Here is an 18,902-nt window from a genome sequence, read left to right on the forward strand (position 1 = left end):
ACAAACAAAAAACATGAAAAAGGTCAAAATGATTTGTGGAGGAAACTGGAAGAGATGTTTTATTTTACAATATTTCATTTAAAGGTGAGGACAGAAGTTTAGTTAAAATAATTTATTTGCTATTCATTAAATTTGAATGTTATTTAAGCAAAATAAATGGCTTTTATGGTTTTGCAAAAGGGATTTATTTGCACGTAACATTTGAAATTAAAATATATTAATAAGTTTTACTTTTCGCAAAATTGTAAAAATTATATTTAAAAGTTTGAAATAACGACAACTCTCTTAAACATGGACTTCAGTTTAAAATAAAATGCATTAGTAGGTATTTAATTCGTTGTTTTAGGCCAATCTATCTTTTCTATTGCTAGAGGTCTTGTACTTTCCCAAAAATGTTTTCTTCAATTGTAAAATAAAACTTTATTTAGTACTTGTAGAAGAAAGTTCGTTAATTCTAAACTAGTTTTGTAGATACATATAAAATAATATTACACTGTCTTCACAAAAGGTATAGCACATAAGTGGAGAAAGAAAAGGCTGATTATTTTATTTCTATAAGTGAACACTACACTCTTTGTTCCTCGGTGGTTTAACTAAAAGTTTACGGACCTACATTATCAAATTACACTGCTAAATTAGGGGCGGCTAGTGCAGATAGCCCTCATGTAACTTTGCGCGAAATTCAAAACAAACAATTACAGTGAAATATATCGAAACAGTTTAACTGTTTATTCGCTAACTGAGAAAGTTGTTAATACATATAGAGAACTCGATGAAACAAACATCGGAATTCCTCAGGATATCGTCTGCGGTTTGTGATTTGGTTTTATTTATCTCTTCCGTTTTTGTTTCTCTTTTATATTTGGTTGGATTTATACAAAGTTTCGTCTAAAGTATGATGTTATAGTTTGCGTTTAGTGGTGTGAGTCCGTAGATATTACGCTGGGGTCTCACTGACTGGTTAATACATCAGAAACCTTTTGACGTAGTAACTGTGTTGCTAGTGTTTGACGAGAGGCCTCTTCAACGCCTGAGATGACATATGTAATGTGCCTAACATATAACATATTCTCCTTTGCTTTCAATTATGCGTTCTTATAATTACCACAACATGAAAAGTATCTAAATGTTAATATACTAACTGGAAATAACCAGTCTCAGGATATAAGAAATTCTATGAACTGACTTCCCAGTTTTGTTAAACTGAAATAAGTTTTCCATAATTTAAAATTTATTATTTTAACTTGCTATTTTTATTTTTCATATAAAAGTTTGTTCTATTGTTACTATGTCCACTACTATATAAACATTGATGTCTAGAGATAAAGGTTGCCAAACAGCGTGCTAGCAAGTGTTTGTGTGTACGTGTTTATTATATATTTGTATATCAGTTCCAAGAAAACACTATTTTATTTTCACAAAACTAAATTTTACAAAACTATTATAAATGTCTGCCATTTTTAAAACAAAATGTATAAGTTATTAAACTTTCTATATAAAACCTTATATTTTTATAAATATTTTAATTCCACTAAACGTTTATTTTGTCGTGTTTTGAACTTTAAGGTAACAGGGTATCTGTTACCATAAAGATGATACAAGTTGAAATATTCTGCAGTAACATAAAATTAATTACTAAATCACTCGCGGTTCTCAACTGCCTGTGATTTGTATGATTAGTCAGTAACAATAAGGTTATACAAACAATGTATTTTATTGCTTGATTCACTAAAATCCTATTTATCATAAACAACTAAGATGGTAACTGTAAGATTCCCTACGTAGACAAAACTTCCCATCACTTATTAATACATACCTTGAAACACATGAAAGTTTCTAACAGAACTGTAGTTAATATTCTAACTACACTTAACTTTCCTATATATTCTACAATTAAACGTCATCATCATATCCCATTTCTTAATAAAATTTTTTTAGTAATAACTTATGGATGTAATGATAACAAACTGATAATAAAAGAAAGTATATATATTATAAATGAAAGTTGAAACCTCAGTAGATATTCAAACCCACTCCCACATACATTTGTTTCTTTGTAAATTGAAAGTTTTATAACTTCCTAAACACTGTATGTTTATATTAATATGTATAACACTGTTCATTGTATTATTATATTAATATTTATACTAAAGATTGTTTAATTAATTAATTTTATTGATTTTTGTTGAAGATGAAATATGTGTAGTTCAAAACATTCATTACAGATGTTTACACATATTGCCAAGGCTCTACTATTCCTTGTCAGTTTTGTTTCTATGTTCTGATTGCTGGCAAAAAGTATTTCCATATAAGATTAAAATAAGCAAAAATAACACACACATCACAGTGTTAAGTAACAATGAAAACTTCCTTATTATTTAAACCAACAAGTTCCATTTTATATACTGGAGACAAATTCTTAGCACATACTAATCCAGTACAGATGATAATCAGATGGTGCAAGGACTGGAAAATAAGGAGGATGTGGAAGTTTCTCCCAGTCTATCTCTTCAATCTTTATAAATGTGATCCTTGCTGTATGGGGCCATGCATTATCCTGGTGTAACACAATACATATACGACTGACCAAAGCAGGCCTCTTTCTTTTCAGTGCAACATTCAAATGCTCTAACTGTTGCCAACAGAAGTCTGATGTAATCTTTAGATTGAGTGGCAGCAACTCAAAGTGGATCACACCAAAGATATCCTACCAAATGCTTAACAAGGCTTTCCTAAGGTGGAGGTCCATTATGGGCTGTGCTTTAGCCAGTTTACCTACACTGAGCTATTGTCTGAGACACTTAACATTTTTATAACATGTACATTTTTCATCTCCAGTTACTAAACTGTCCAAAAAAAAGCAAGGTATGTTCATGGAGAGAAGTGCAAATGTCCACTCTTGCTCCAAGGTTGGCTACTGTCAAATCATGTGGAACCCATTTTCCAAGTTTTGACACCGTTCCAAGCTGTTACAGATGATGGTGAACTGTCAAATGGTTTGAATTAAGCTTCTATTCTAGTTCTTCAACTGTTACAGCACAATCTTCATAAGTTGCTGCCAGCAGCAAGTCACCATTAAACTCAACAGGATGACTTGAACATGGACCATCACTTTAGTCACCCGATATGAACTTCTGAAACCACCTTCGACATTTTCTTTCATTGAGAGACTCCACACCCTAAACACCTTGAATGTTTCCATGTAGTTTCTGCTGCACTATTGATTTTTTAAACTCATAAAGTATTATATGCCTAATGTGCTCCTCAGACACATCCATCTTCATGAAGGTTTATTTGATTAATGCTCTGAAAAAGTAGAGTTAAATTAATTTCTTTTATTTGTCTGAAGAATTTTATACATGTCCTACTACATAATCTCAGTCATTAAAGCATCCTACAGAGACAGAAATGATGATGCACTTTCTGCATTAAATTTTCGGACAGTACTTATGAGATGACCTGATACAAATGCAGTTAAAAAGAGCCTTAATAACAAACTGTGTGATAAGTAAATTTTTATTGTTGAGTTATAAAAACTGACATGACTATCATGATACCTGTATCAGTCAGTAGACATGTGGGATCTGAAGATGTAATTTCAACACTTTATTGTTTTAAACTTCCTTTTTTAACTACTGTTTTATCAAACAACATTTAAATCAACATAAATCATTGACGTTTACAAAACAAATTACATGTGAATGTGACAAACCTCATTACCCAATTATTGCAAGGATATACAATTAAACAAGGCCAAACTAAGAATGAACAATAAAAGTAGCAATCAGCTTTTTTATAAATAATATAAAAATGATATGTATACTAAATAATTGCTTTTTTAAATTATTAAGTGATAGTAAACTCTGAAGTTAATTTGTAACATTATGTTTGTTTATATACATTTTGAACAATGTTCTAGTGCTTGTTCATTCTAGCAGACAATATTACAGTCATTTATTTGTTCAAAAAAGTTTCTGTATATCACACAAAACTAACAATATTTATACCAAAGGATATCACATCACCTCAAACAAACAGGAAAGTATAATCAGAAGTACAGTATATAAAAACTTTTATACACTTACTATTATTCTAGTCTAACCTTCTCCATAAATAATCCAGAGTAAGACACAGCTATCTGAACTCCTCTTCTTAGATGAAATCAGCCTGAAAGGCTCAATTACTTTCTGGTATATTTTGTGTTATAAACTGTATATGATACATCATTTGTTAACATACATGAGTCTTTCCTAAATAAAGTGTACAGTTTTAGGCATTTATATGCAAAAAAAAGCTTGTTTGGGTTGCGAAAATATCTTACGTAGAAGGTCGAAAGGTTGTTCGCTCTTCTACATAAAATATTTTCTCAACCCAAATGAGCCGTTTTTGCATATATATTTCTCAACAAGTGGGTTTTCTCAACATCACAGAGTTTTAAGCATTATAGTAGCTAACTCAGTTTATTTTAATCAATACCAGCAATATTTAACTCTGTCATGCAATTAAAGGTAAACCACAAAAAAGTAAAGATTACCAGAACATTAAGTTATCAAATATGAAGACACAATGAGTGATGCATTTCCAGGGAAGAGTAATACATTAAAAACATTCCAAGATACACTGTATTCTGACACATATAAAACATATGATGTTATTATCCATAGAAAATTATATAAGGTACATTTTTTAATTTTTTGCTGAATCTTACAACATTTATTCTACTTTTTCATGTAAAACTTATTAGCTTATAACTTTTATATATATATATATATATATATATATATGTATTACTGACCTTTGACCTTACAATAAGGTTGTTTCCACTGTTCTAAGGCTAAAATATAGTTGATCCACAAGATGACAGACCACAGACAGTTTCAGATAACTTGTTCATGAGTAGAGAAAGAAATGGAAGGGATTTTCAACTGGGTGTCCTACAGGCAAACAAGAAAAAAAAGAGAGATTTCAATATGGTTAAGTATTATCTTTTTACAAGAAGCTATAGTTAACTCAGTCATCCATGGACAAATTATCCAGTTTATCTTTTAAAAGAATCCTGAGAATCTCACAAGTTGTTATACAAAACTTCAGAACTAGTTTTTACATTCTGTGTTCTACCATTCAAAAACTCAAATAAAACAAAAGGATAATTTAAATGAATATTGTGAAATCTGTCAGACTGAATATCAGGTCAAACTACATTTCTAGTACTTTCATCTTGCTAAGAAATACACAGATATACAAGTTTTCTTTGTTTTGTATTATCCAGGATCCCTTTTACCCTCTATTACCACAGATAAGATATATATATGTATACATATGTAACAGAGAATTTTAATTACAAAATTTTAAATGTTTATCATTAACTGTTATTTTTATATAAATCACCTTACTAGTAATAAGGACAGTCTTTGAAATCACTTGATCATAACTCATACGATCTACTCCGTAAGAATTCTGTAGCCGATTTAATTCATTTTGTTAGTAAAGTTACTAGCAGTGTAGTTACAGGTAAATTAAACAATGAAAGTAATATAACACAAAGTGTTGAGTAGTTTAACAGATTATAAGTTTCCAACTTAGTTAAACATCCAAAGTGTTGACTATGTTACAGTGCAGTAATTTTTAATACACAAATCAGTGCATATTGTACAACCACAGCTGATATAAAATAGTATATAACTGACTTTTAATAAGTGCAACTATTTTTCTTGTGTTCTAGAGGACCAGTATTTTGTATATAATACAATCACATTCAATTCTAATACATTACACATGTATATATATTATTACTATTTACAAATAAATCTTTAAGTTTCAGATACTTTTCTTAAAACACAGAACAGTTACAATGAATTATGATAATATTATGTTATAGTTCTACTGTAATTACTTGTACTATCTATTTTTTTAATTCTTCCTGTACACTAAACTATGTAATCAGTGTTAGCTGAAAATAAGTACCAAGTGTGTTGAATTGATTAATCTAAAATCTATTTCTGAATGAATTTAATAAAGTTATTTATTGATATATTTTTATGATGTATTCAGTGTATTTTACACTGTGTTTGATTAACAGGCACATAAAACTGTCTTACTTTCATATCTATATAGTATCAATGGAATAAAACCTAATCATTTAAAAAACATGATTATAGTTTTCACAAAAATTTTACTCATTATTCAGATCACATCACAATTAATAGTTAGTATAAATATCCACTGACAATACTGTTCACAAAAAGTTATCATTTGACAGCCCTACAGATACAACTATGGTATAGAGATATTGGGATGTTTGAATACTTGTTTAAATAATTGTTAATGTGACATAATAAATTACTTTTCATTTTCTTATGTAAATAAAGACTATACACACATGTTGGTTCATTGCATAACTATAAAGCTTACCTAAAATAAAAATTAGAATGAATAATTTCAAATATTAAAGAAACTAAAGAATGATACAACTGTAATTATACAAACATAAAACTGTTCATAAGAACATATTTACAACTCAGAAATTAACACTGTCAGAAGTCAACATATTCTGCAAAGTTGTGTGTAAAATTCATAATTAATTATTACACATCTCAACTGGCAAGAAGTTATGGCAATGTTAACCCAATGTGATATTGTTTTTCTTACCATCCTGGACAGCTTTGTAGCATTTAAGTAAGCAATAATGATTGTAATAAACTCTTTATAATACTAGATCTTTTGTGTACAAAATTTATACACTTACTTGTAGAGTACCAAGAAAGGTATCATCAAACTCCTTGTACACTTCCCAGATGATATCACCTTGTGTAACATAGAGGCCTACAGCACTGACTGCCTATTGAAAAGCATACCAAACATTTTCTGTACCATCTTTCACTTCCACGCCTTCAAGAGAGCACATTCTAACCAGTGATGACTAAAAAATAAAAAAATAACGTATACAGTTACAAATACAATATCTTATTTTGAAAACTGCCTCATTAATATTTAAACTACTTAAAATGTATCCTCCGTTACGGTTAACACAATTATTATATCTGCGTCTAACTCTTGAACGAAATAAAACATGACGTCATACACTTGTATGTCATAGCTCATTGGTACCATGCTTATCTTATTAAACTACAACAAATCTAACCTAACATAACAATTACCAATTGTTACGAATATAATTATACTTCATATAAACATACATTGAAATTGAAACAACTGATACTGCATCTAATTGCATCACAAAGTTTCAAATTTGGAACAGTTTCAGCTATGACGTCATGCTTCATTTTGTTTCATTTTCTTCGAGATTTAGCCGCTTATCCAGATCTGGCTTTTAAAAGACACTTGTCATCACTACCCAGGGTTTTACCGATGGTTCATACGAAAATTACTAAGCTATCTGTACGATCTTGAGAAGGTGCTATATCTACAAGCAACCAGTGACACCACTGTTGATGTTTGTTGTTGTTTTTTTTGGAATTTCGCACAAAGCTACTCGAGGGCTATCTGTGCTAGCCGTCCCTAATTTAGGAGTGCAAGACTAGACGGAAGGCAGCTAGTCATTACCACCCACCGCCAACTCTTGCGCTACTCTTTTACCAACGAAAAGTGGGATTGATCGTTACATTATAACGCCCCCACGGCTGAAAGGGCGAGCATGTTTGGCGCGACGGGGATGCGAACCCGCGACCCTCAGATTACGAGTCGCACGCCTTAACACGCTTGCCCATGCTGGGCCTTATTTCATTACAACAATTTAGTCAAGAGTATTGTTACACTTCCAACCAATGTGAAGAAAGACAACAATAAAATGGAACCATAATATTACTGAATATTTGTACATAGTAACTATAGAGACGAGATATTAAATTAAGCGGCCGAACTTTGAGAAGAAAGAACAAAATGTGACAGCAAATAATTACTCACCTCGCATTCCACGGGTATTTCGACTAGTCCAATTTGTAGGTATAAAGTTTTGTTTAAATATTTTAATTGTATATTCACATAAGGTCATTTTATAAAAATGAATTATGTTCTTTAAATGAGAAGAAAAAAAGTCAGACAACTAGAAAGAAATATTCACTTTACTCTGCAACCTGTGAGAGGCGAGGCAGTTACTGTAAACTAACTACTGTTTTAAAAAGCGTTGTACTAAAAAATAGGAAAAGGCACTATTTTCCAAGAGAAAAATATTCTTTTTTACGGTAATTAATGGAGAGGAAAACTGCTCTGATTGTGATAACACAAATACTATTTTTGATCTATTAAGTATGGTACCGTTTATTTAAAAATCAACAGATTTTTTAACTGCATTCCTCAAAAGTATATTTTATAAATATACTTAAATAATATACTTATTACATCAATAAAGATATAATCAAACGTTCAGATTTAGTACCAGTGAAAGTCGAGTTCTTGCAACAAAGACAGTACTTCAAAATTCTGTTCTTTGATAAACAAATGTTTGTCGTACGTATCGTAGTTATTTTTATAATTGTCTGAATTTAGAATACCAAAGTGGGAATTTTTTTTATAGATTTTTGTTTGTGCCAATAAATAGGTAGTGACACAATGTATTTATTATTTCGGACACATAGATACAGATATGCACTCCATGTGCTTAAAATAAATAGTAAGATCAGAAAATATCACCAAATTAATTCTTGATATTGGATTTACCAAAAATATACATCTTCAATATTACACTGCTGACCAAAATCTTTATGCAGTGACATATATGGAAGCGTCATAAACCACGAGACAGTCTTCTTCCTAATTTTGCTAACCTATATCAAAAGGAAAGGCCGAACTTACACCCTGAACTGCCCTCGAGGCAAAATGTAATTTTGATTTGGGGCACTTAACTGTGCAATTACGCATTGGGAATGCATTGTTCATGCTTTCTAGACAAGAGTGTAGATTTCATAGTTTGAAGGAGCTTGATCAAATGTCGTAGACACACGCTTCCAAACTATAGGTTTAATATATTTCTGCTATTTTATCAAATTTAGTTTTTGTATTACTCAAGAGTGTTACACGCAAAGTACAAGTTGCTTTGTAGGTAAATCTTTTTATCACAGAAATCAAGACAACAGATAGTACACAATACATATCTTTTTTAGTTCAATTTAACTGTCAGCACTAATACTTATAACGTATAATGAGAGTTTACAAAATGCCAAAGACATACATTCCTCTTTATGTTTTCATGGTAAGTTGTTTTACGTCAGTCTTTTATGAACTTTGTTTATATTTCTGGTGGTTCAATTAATTAAATACAGAAATAGTTACGAAAAGTTATTTAATGATTGAGAAAATAAAACATGAGTTTTTAACTCAATGAACACGGAAAAACTGCTTTGTGCAGAACCATGTGTGGAAGCGCCGTAAATCACGAGAAGATCTTCTCCCCAATTTTAGTTAACCTATATCAAATAGAAAGGCCGAACTTTGATCCTAAAATGCCCTCGAGGCAAAATGTAATTTTCACTTGGGGTACTTAACTGTGCTTTTTGGCATCGGGAATGCATTGTTTATGCTTTCTAGACAAGAGTGGAGATTTAATAGTTGAAAGGAGCTTGATCGATGTTCTCAGATGTCCTAGACACACGCTTCCAAAACTATAACTTTAATATATTTCTGCTCTTTTACCATTGTTAGTTTCTTTTGTTATTCAAGAGTGTTACATGTAATATAAAAATTAATTTGCAGGTAAATATTTTTATCACAGAAATGAAGAGTACAGGTACTACATAATGCTCATCTTTGTTCAATTTAACTGTCAGCACTAATACTTATAACGCATACTGAGAATTTTCAAGATGCTAGAGACATACACAAGACGTATCGATACAGTCTTGGTGAAGTTGTGCTTCCTGTGGTTTCTAAGACAAAATTTTTGGGACTCCTCTTTGACCGTAAGCTGACCTTTATAATACACATCAAGAAGCTACGAGTAAAACGTACAAGAGCACTGAACATTCTCTGCATCCTCCTTCCACCACCAGGCCCGGCATGGCGTGCGACTCGTAATCCGAGGGTCGCGGGTTCGCGCCCGCGTCGCGCTAAACATGCTCGCCCTCCCAGCCGTGGGGGTGTATAATGTGACGGTCAATCCCACTATTCGTTGGTAAAAGAGTAGCCCAAGAGTTGGCGGTGGGTGGTGATGACTAGCTGCCTTCCCTCTAGTCTTACACTGCTAAATTAGGGACGGCTAGCACAGATAGCCCTCGAGTAGCTTTGTGCGAAATTCCAAAACAAACAAACAAAACAATCCTTCCATCATTTTGGGAGCAGATAGATGTTCTATGCTAAAGATATATCGTGCTCTTATTCGATCGAACCTACATTTTGGGTCTCTGCTTTGTGACTCTGACAGAACTTTGGTATTAGAGATGCTGTGCCTCGTTTATTTTCAGGGACTTTAGTTCTTCTCCAGTCCAGAGCTTATACACAGAGTCTCATGAACCTCCTCTACACCTCCGCCGTACATACATTAACATGTTCGTATATAGGTTCAGACAATTAATTTCTTAATTGGGTTACCAGTATATTCATTAACTAAAAAAGAAGGTGTTAGGATTTATCACTGTTTTTATTATAAATTTTACGTGTTCTTTTTATTTTTAAAGGAAAATAGGCTTACGTCCGACAGAACCAACACACCCCATTACCAGAATCTGTCATATACACGAGTTTTTATCTTTAGTGGATGATGAAAATGTTGTTATGTATGGTGTTGTTAGCCAATTAAAAACGTCAGTAAAGAGGTCACAATGATATTCTATAACTAAACGGATAAAGTTTTTCCTTAGTTCTTTATTTTTCAGAGATCAATCTATTCAAAACTTGCTTCAGTTACGATGGTAACACAAATTTATGTTTTTGGAACGAGTTCGATACAGGATTTGAACCTATACTTCATATCACAGTATGAGATCATGTGAGGGTTTGTTGGTCTTGGTCTTCGACGTGCAGTAATGCAATACAGGAAAACAAAGCCCACTTTTTAAAGTTACATTCGACCAAATTAAGAGTAGGTTTAAAAATATATAACCTTTGGGAATGGCGTCTCTACGAATATTCAAGGAAACTTTAGGTAATGTCTTCTTGGTTTAACTCGTAAACAAACGATTTTGTAGCTATTATTTGTTTCTGTCTTTATTGAAGTAATTTTTCGAATTAAAGTATTTGATTTTTATGGTTTAAAGATTGAAATCCAAATATACTTTTAATTCTTCCTGCTTATGTTACAAGTGAAAAATGTAAAAATAAGACAGTAAATGACACGTGTGATATTTTTTCCTTTAATATTAATTATAAGGTAAATATAGCAGTAAGCAGTATGTTTCCACATTCAACTATACAACATTACCTTACCCAGTTGCCCTCAGTTATAGCTGCTATTGTAGGAGACCCAGAATGGCCAGGTGGGTTAAGGCGTGCGACTCGTTATCTGACGGTCGCGGGTTCGCATCCCCATCGCACCAAACATGCTCGCCTTTTCAGTCGTGGAGGTGTTATAAGTGACGATCAATCCCACTATGCGTTTGTACAAGAATAGCCTAAGAGTCGGCAGTGGGTGGTGATGACTAGCTGCCTTCCTTCTTGTCTCACACTGTTAAATTAGGGACAGCTAGCACAAATGACCCTCGAGGAGCTTTGCGCGAAATTCAAAACAAACAAACAAACAATACAATCTAAAAACGTGTTGATTTAACAAGTGCAAAGTCTTGGCTAAAATCATGAGAATAATGTTTGAGATCACAGGACTTCAGTCTTTCCTAAATCTTTTCAAGAAAAACTATTTATTTTGTTCTATCTTTCTGGGATAATTCTCTGGGTTACCATACAAGTGTTACATCAATACCTAATTATCATTTAATTACAAAACAAACGCAACTCAAATGTAGATTTCCATAATTTCATGGATCGCTAAATATTAACACTGATATATTTCTGTAAACATTACAAGATATCACCTCAGCAATTTACAGTACCTTAGATATCATACAGGGACAAGCATGGCCTGATGGTTAGGGCACTCGACAACTCCCAACATTTAGGTCGCTGGTTCGAATTGTATTGTTGAACATGCTCGTCGTTTTACTGGCCAAGAGTTGCTAATCTGTTATGTTGACTTCAATTTCTACTCTGTCATTCCTAAATTATAGACAGATAGCGCTGGAAGCCCTCAAGCAGCTTTGTACGAAATTCAGCAAACAAAAGAAGAAATAAGTATGTAAAGCACATTTTAAAATAAATCTTAATTTTCTAACGTTATATAGTAGATTATGATGTTAACGAAGTCGTAAATTACCCTCCACTTTTAAATGTCGCTCGTTCATGTGGCGAGGACTAATCAGTCGCACAGTGAATTGGAAATCGTAAAATTGAAAGCTTCATATTTAATAATGAACTACTTGGAAGTGGAACCAAATGGTGAAAGGTAAAACGAAAAATAATAATATCCTGTTAATAAAAGTTTTATATCAGCACTACCGTTGACATTTTAAGTTTGACACAGTTTACATATTCTCTAAATCTTTGAAACTACTTTTAAGTTAACAAGAAATTTAAAGATAATTTGTATGACTGTTTATCTTCCTATGTTTTTGTCCTTTCAGATCATATGATAATTGCTCAGAGAAGTTTTGCAGTGAGATGAAAATCTCGAACCAGGATTGAGCCTGAAAGTTTTAAACGTTTACCAAAAGGTGATAGGAAATCAAACCTTTGTACGTCATCACATCCGCCATTCTTGGTGAGTTTGAAATATTTTCGTGCGATACAGCTAAAACAATTTAACTTGTTTGATCACGGCAAAATATAAGACTACCGTCTCAACATGTGTTTTAAATATATTTGTTTTTTTATCTTGCTTTATAGGTAAACAGTATTTTAAAGTACTATTTGCATTTGCAGTTTTATTTATGCTTTAACCGCAGACTTCATGAGGCTACTCGTAATTTAGAAAATCACGTTTGCGATACCAGAATTTCTCTCGCACACAAACTGATAACCCGAACTTTTTTCTTTACGGATCAGAACATATGCATGTCATTTGTTTGTTTTTTAAGGGTAATGCAACCTTAATAAACATTTTGTAGGATTAAATACCTATCATGAGGTATATCAATACTTTTTTATTTTCTCTCTTCAAATTTAGTTGTTCAGTGCCTCATGTATTGTTTTACTTTAATTACACTGGGGAATACTCATTTTGTTGCATTTAAAAAAATACCTTTCTATAGTCAATTTGAGTGTGTTGATTTTAAATCTGAAGTCGGGTTTTGTCTGCAAGCTACAGATTTTATGCAATTTGACATTTTTATTTGAAAGACCTAAATCCCGCACTAAATAATTCAGTTCAGCCTGGGGATATTTTTGGTTAAGCTCATTTGAATGAGTTGGTTAGAGTTATGCAAAATGTGGTTATTCTGTTTTAGGAGTCAACAATGTTAAAAGTAAAGATGATGCTCTTCGTCAAATCAACCTCACGAATACAATGTTTTCTTTTAAATGTCTAAACCTAAGAATGTAAGGTATCTCACTTATACAGACCACGTTCGATCTGTCTTTAGCTTGTATAATGTGGTTCCAGATTGTTAATACAATTGCCGTACGACTCTTGTTTGTTTAGATCTATATTTATATTTACGTATAAACATTAGATATTTTAATTTCAAGCTTAGAGTTTTTTTTTATAAACGGTGGTTTTTTAATGCTATAAAGAATTGATGATTTGTGATATATATTACATAGAGTAATGCATTCTCTCCCTGAATACAGTGGTAAGTCTATGGATTTACAAATCTAAAATCAGAGGCTTCATTCCCCTCGGTGTAATCAGCATATAACCCGAAGCGACATTCCTATAAGAAAAAAACACACACGCATACAGTATTGTGTAGAAGCGATATGTTTATTTGTTTAGAATTAAGCAGAAACCCACACAATAGGATATCTGGGTTATCCCCACCCAGACTATTGAAACACGGTTAATCATTTACATGTTATAATTTAGAAGTGTCAACTTCAAATTATAACACACAACAATATTTAATAAAAGTTACAAGGTTAGATATAAAATTATTTTACTTTGTGTCGGTTTAAAGCGGTTTTACTCTTGTATTAGTAAGAATTATTAGGTTTATTGTCCAATGATGTTGGATTTTATAGTATTTTGTTGTTGATTTTTTTCTAGTGTTATTCGCTAGGGTTGTTGACTGAGGTTCTCTATTTAATCGTCACCTCAAATCTCCTTCCTTGAGGCCCGACATGGCCAAACACAAATAGCCCTCGTGTAGCTTTGCGCAAAATTAAAAAAAAAAAACTATCTCTGTTTATATGTGTTTAAATAATAACTTTTACTTTGGTTATAATATTAGGTACATAGAATGTCTACGTGATGTTATCATTCAAAGAAGAGGGGAAAAATTTCGTAAAAGTAAATATATATATATGGAATTGTTAACTATTTTACCAAAACAATACCACTCTGTCATATATATGTTTTTATGTAAATATAAGAAATATGGCCAACATAAGATCACAGAGCATTGAAAAGTTATCTTATCATCTTTCAAACTTGACGTGAGAACCTTAACTTTCAGATGAATCATAATTATTATTATTTATACAAAATATAAACCTAGGACTACAAATTACATAGATTGTCTGGAAAAAAACGTTTATCAAATTCATAAAAGTGTCAGAGGAATGAGTTTCTATCTCACACTGAAACATCAGGGACACAAAACAACAACAAAAATTAATCTTCCAATAAAAACACTCACTTCCAGTGTTCATAAACTTTGAAAGAACAGTTTGTATTTTATACATTTGAAAAAAAAAATTTAATAGATATAAAACACGAAAACATTTTCAAAGAACAAAATTGCTCTTCAAATTTGGAAATCATGAAATCACAGTTTCAAAAACTTTTAACACAATGACATTCAAGTGTATCAAAATACAGTCAAAATTATTTCAGTTATTGGATACTCAGATAAATATATTTATATCTCATCAGACGAAACAAATATATAATAAAAAAGTGTAAATAATGTTGTATAACAAGTCTCTTCTCGTGGATATATTATCAAATGATTTCTGCTTATCACTTTGTTCTCTCTATTGTAAGCTAAATAATAAATTGATAAATACGTAACTAGCTGTTCTTTTCCCATATTTAGAAGTTGAGTTAAAAAACTCATAATTATTGCCACAATAATTATTCATAATTATTCTAGTGATGAGCCATCAATGAGACTGTGTTTCTATTGATAACCATCACTGACACTGTGTTTCTAGTGATAACCATCAGTGAGACTGTGTTTCTGTTGACAACCATCAGTGAGACTGTGTTTCTGTTGACAACCATCAGTGTAACATTCAGTGTTACAGAATGTGACGTATTGTCCATCAGCCACAATACATGGACATTGCTCTGAAAAGGATCAAAATAATATTCAGTTCTACAATTATAAATGGCAATCCGTCAAGAACTTTTGTACGGGGAGGAGAAAGAGGTCACAGAGAACCTGACCCTCCAGGGTACGAACCTTTCTTACCCAAACACCGACAGACATTCCCATTCAAGGTTCATGAACAGAATCTCTCATTATGCCCTATACCTTCTGCAATCAGAACGCACAGTTATAAAACAGCAAGATTCCTTGTACCTGTTCTTAAACCATTAATATTTAATGAATATACTGTCCTATACTCATTTTAACTTGTTAGAGTTAAAAGATCTACATCTATGTTATGACTGTTTAGTGTTTAGTTTTCATATAAATTATTTATTCATAAACGTTCCGCTGGATTAGCTTATTGACATTTGTTTGCAAAAACTCTTTCAAGAGGAGTCCTTTGTTCATGGCTAATCCAGATCTGGTTTTCAAAGAGAGTTGGCATCACTACCTGTGTTTTTAGTGACAACCATCAGTGAAACTGTGTTTCTAGTGACAACCATCAATCAGACTGTGTTCCTAGTGATAATCATCAGTGAAACTGTGTTTCTAGTGACAAACACCAGTGAGACTGTGTTTCTAGCGACAACCATTAGTGAGACTGTGTTTATAGTGATAACCATTAGTGAGACAGTGTTTCTGTTGACAAACATCAGTGAGACTGTGGTCTAGTGATAACACACAGTGATACTTTGTTTCTTTTAAGTTAACAAGAAATTTAAAGATAATTTGTATGACTGTTTATCTTCATATGTTTTTGTCCTTTCAGATCATATGATAATTGCTCAGAGAAGTTTTGCAGTGAAATGAAAATCTCGAACCAGGATTGAGCCTGAAAGTTTTAAACTATAGGTTTAATATATTTCTGCTCTTTCATCAAATTTAGTTTTTGTGTTACTCAAGAGTGTTACACGCAAAGTAAAAGTTGCTTTGTAGGTAAATCTTTTTATCACAGAAATCAAGACAACAGATAGTACACAATACATATCTTTTTTAGTTCAATTTAACTGTCAGCACTAATACTTATAATGTATAATGAGAGTTTACAAAATAAATAATAACTTAGCTTTGCGCAAAATTAAAAAACAAACTACCTCTGTTTATATGTGTTTAAATAATAACTTTTACTTTAGTTATAATATTAAGTACATAGAATGTCTACGTGATGTTATCATTCAAAGAAGAGGGGAAAAAATTCGTAAAAGTAAAGATATATATATGGAATTGTTAACTATTTTACCAAAACAATACCACTCTGTCGTATATATGTTTTTATGTAAATATAAGAAATATGGCCAAGCGTGTTAAGGCGTACGACTCGTAATCTGAGGATCGCCAGTTCGCAACCCCGTCGCGCCAAACATGTTTGCCCTTACAGCCTTGGGGGCGTTATAATGTGACGGTCAATCCCACTATTTGTTGGTCAAAGAGTAGCCCAAGAGTTGGCGGTGGGTGGTGATGACGAGCTGCCTTTCCTCTTGTCTTACACTGCTAATTTAGGGACGGCTAGCACAGATAGTCCTCGTGTAGCTTTGCTTGAATTTGAAAAAGAAACAAACAAACTTTACTTCGAGTGTATTATGGGTTTCTAGTAAGAAGAAAAATAGTGGTCAAGTTAGGGATTTTAATATAACGGTCAATCCCCTTACACAGTTTCAAGATGGGATCAAACATTCAGACAAATGGTATTTGATAACTGTGTTTCCTTTAGTATATTATTTCAAAATTAGGAACAGCAAGCGCTAGAAGCCATCTCGAACTTTCCGCGAAATTGAATAACAAACAAACATATTGGTATCATATGTATTGATATATATATCAATATATAATTGATAAATCGAAATCACCCATGTGATTTATCAATATGATACATATTGGTATCATATGTTTGTTCATACACATGTGTGCTTCACATCATTACCAAGAAAACCTAAAGATATTTAATTAAAACGCCATGTCTACCAAAACAGCTTCCCGCTTGTACATCGGTACGTCTACGGATTTACAATGCTAAAACCAGGGGTTAGATTCACCTCGGTGGGCTCAGCAGATAGCTCGATGTGGCTGTTAGAAGAAAATATACACACACTCTCAAATCTTCACTGCAGTATACACTGTATACAGTATTTTGTTTTTGAACTAACAGAAAAGTAATTTGTCAAAATAAAAACAAATGTTTTAATATAGGATTATAATAATATTTGATCATCAAAACGTTAGCATTTCTGAATAAAAGAATTGTTATCAAGTTTGCGAAAAACATCGTGATCAGTGGCTACAGCGTTCAATGTTTGTCATCGAAATGTTGTTGTTATTCACATATAAAATTCACACTGAAAATCCAGTAAAGAAAACTTTGTAAAAATTTCTGTCAATATTTTTGTGTTGTAAAGAAAACTTACCAGACAGTGGATACGATTCATTACATATAAACATATTAAGTATCATAATAAGTGAAGAAACTAATTATAAAGTTTGAAACGGTAAGTGAACAGCAATTAATCAAAGATGGTTTGTTTGATTTCTGTTATATATCCTTACACCTTTTGTGATTCGAAGTTAATATAACTGTTTCATATTGAGTTGTATAATGAGTTAAATATCTTGAAGAGAATGGTGAGATATTTATCTAGTCTGATAACGTGTGTTTGGAAAACCAGTTGTACCCTTGTTATATTGTCTAACAAAATAAATGTGATGGAAAACCAGCTGATTTTCTGTTATATAACTATATATTTCTCCTTATAACATAAGTATATAATTATGTACTTATTTATATATCAGTGAGAATGAATTCATAAAACTGTGTCTAGGTGATTATCTTAATTGGATTGTAAATAGTGTGTTATTAATAGTGTTAAATAGGATTTAAAGCAGTTAGTTGGTTTCTCACTGTATAATTTAAAAAAATAAGTATAAATGTCCTGAGCTTGTTGGATACCTGTTGGTAGCTAGTTAAACCCACCAGAGGGCACTTTGACAGAAGGCTATGACAGGCTGTTATGACATGGTAATTCTACAAAATACCCTTTGGTGATACTATGACGTCATCATATTTGACAATCTAAAAAGGTGAAGTATAGCTGAAGAAACTACATAAGTTCCTGTTCGATGATCTTTTAAAGTAAGTAACTCAGGAACTAATGAAACTAACTGAATTCCCTAAAGTAGAATAACTTTACTGGTAAAGAGTTCAAATAATATAATACACGTTCCTTTTTCTATGTTATTTATCCGCTTAAATTGTAAATATATATATGTATACATATATAAGTAATTGTCAACTTTCTAAAGGTTATTATTGTTTAATATGTTTGATTTTTGAATTTCGCGCAAAGCTACACAAAGGCAATCTGCAGTAGCCGTCCTTGAATTAGCAGTGTAAGACAAGAGGGAAGGTAGCTAGTCATCATCACCCATCGCCAATTC

General features: G+C 32.0%; 2 long non-coding RNA genes across 7 annotated transcripts in view; one reads left to right on the forward strand and one right to left on the reverse strand.

The window, feature by feature from the left end:
- LOC143243394 (uncharacterized) overlaps positions 1 to 18,902 on the forward strand; it is a 68,264-nt gene that overhangs the window by 7,396 nt on the left and 41,966 nt on the right. For 2 of the 5 annotated variants that reach the window (XR_013024441.1, XR_013024443.1), the window contains exon 1: positions 18,251 to 18,597. This is a non-coding gene — a long non-coding RNA (uncharacterized LOC143243394). Of the gene's footprint in view, positions 1 to 12,623; positions 12,761 to 18,170; positions 18,598 to 18,902 lie in introns of those variants that run through there. The other 3 variants (XR_013024445.1, XR_013024446.1, XR_013024444.1) reach the window with 3 other exon arrangements.
- On the reverse strand, positions 1,392 to 7,086 carry LOC143242737 (uncharacterized). Of its 2 annotated transcripts, none has more exons than XR_013023189.1 (4): positions 6,746 to 7,086; positions 4,796 to 4,934; positions 4,086 to 4,250; positions 1,392 to 3,306 (listed from the first exon to the last, which is right to left on the reverse strand). It is a non-coding gene; the product is annotated as an uncharacterized LOC143242737 (long non-coding RNA). The 2 variants fall into 2 exon arrangements; XR_013023190.1 differs by having other exon boundaries at positions 4,086 to 4,209; positions 6,746 to 7,081.

This window comes from Tachypleus tridentatus, unplaced genomic scaffold (assembly GCF_004210375.1).
Source record: "Tachypleus tridentatus isolate NWPU-2018 unplaced genomic scaffold, ASM421037v1 Hic_cluster_2, whole genome shotgun sequence".
Classification (NCBI taxonomy): Eukaryota; Metazoa; Arthropoda; class Merostomata; order Xiphosura; family Limulidae; genus Tachypleus; species Tachypleus tridentatus.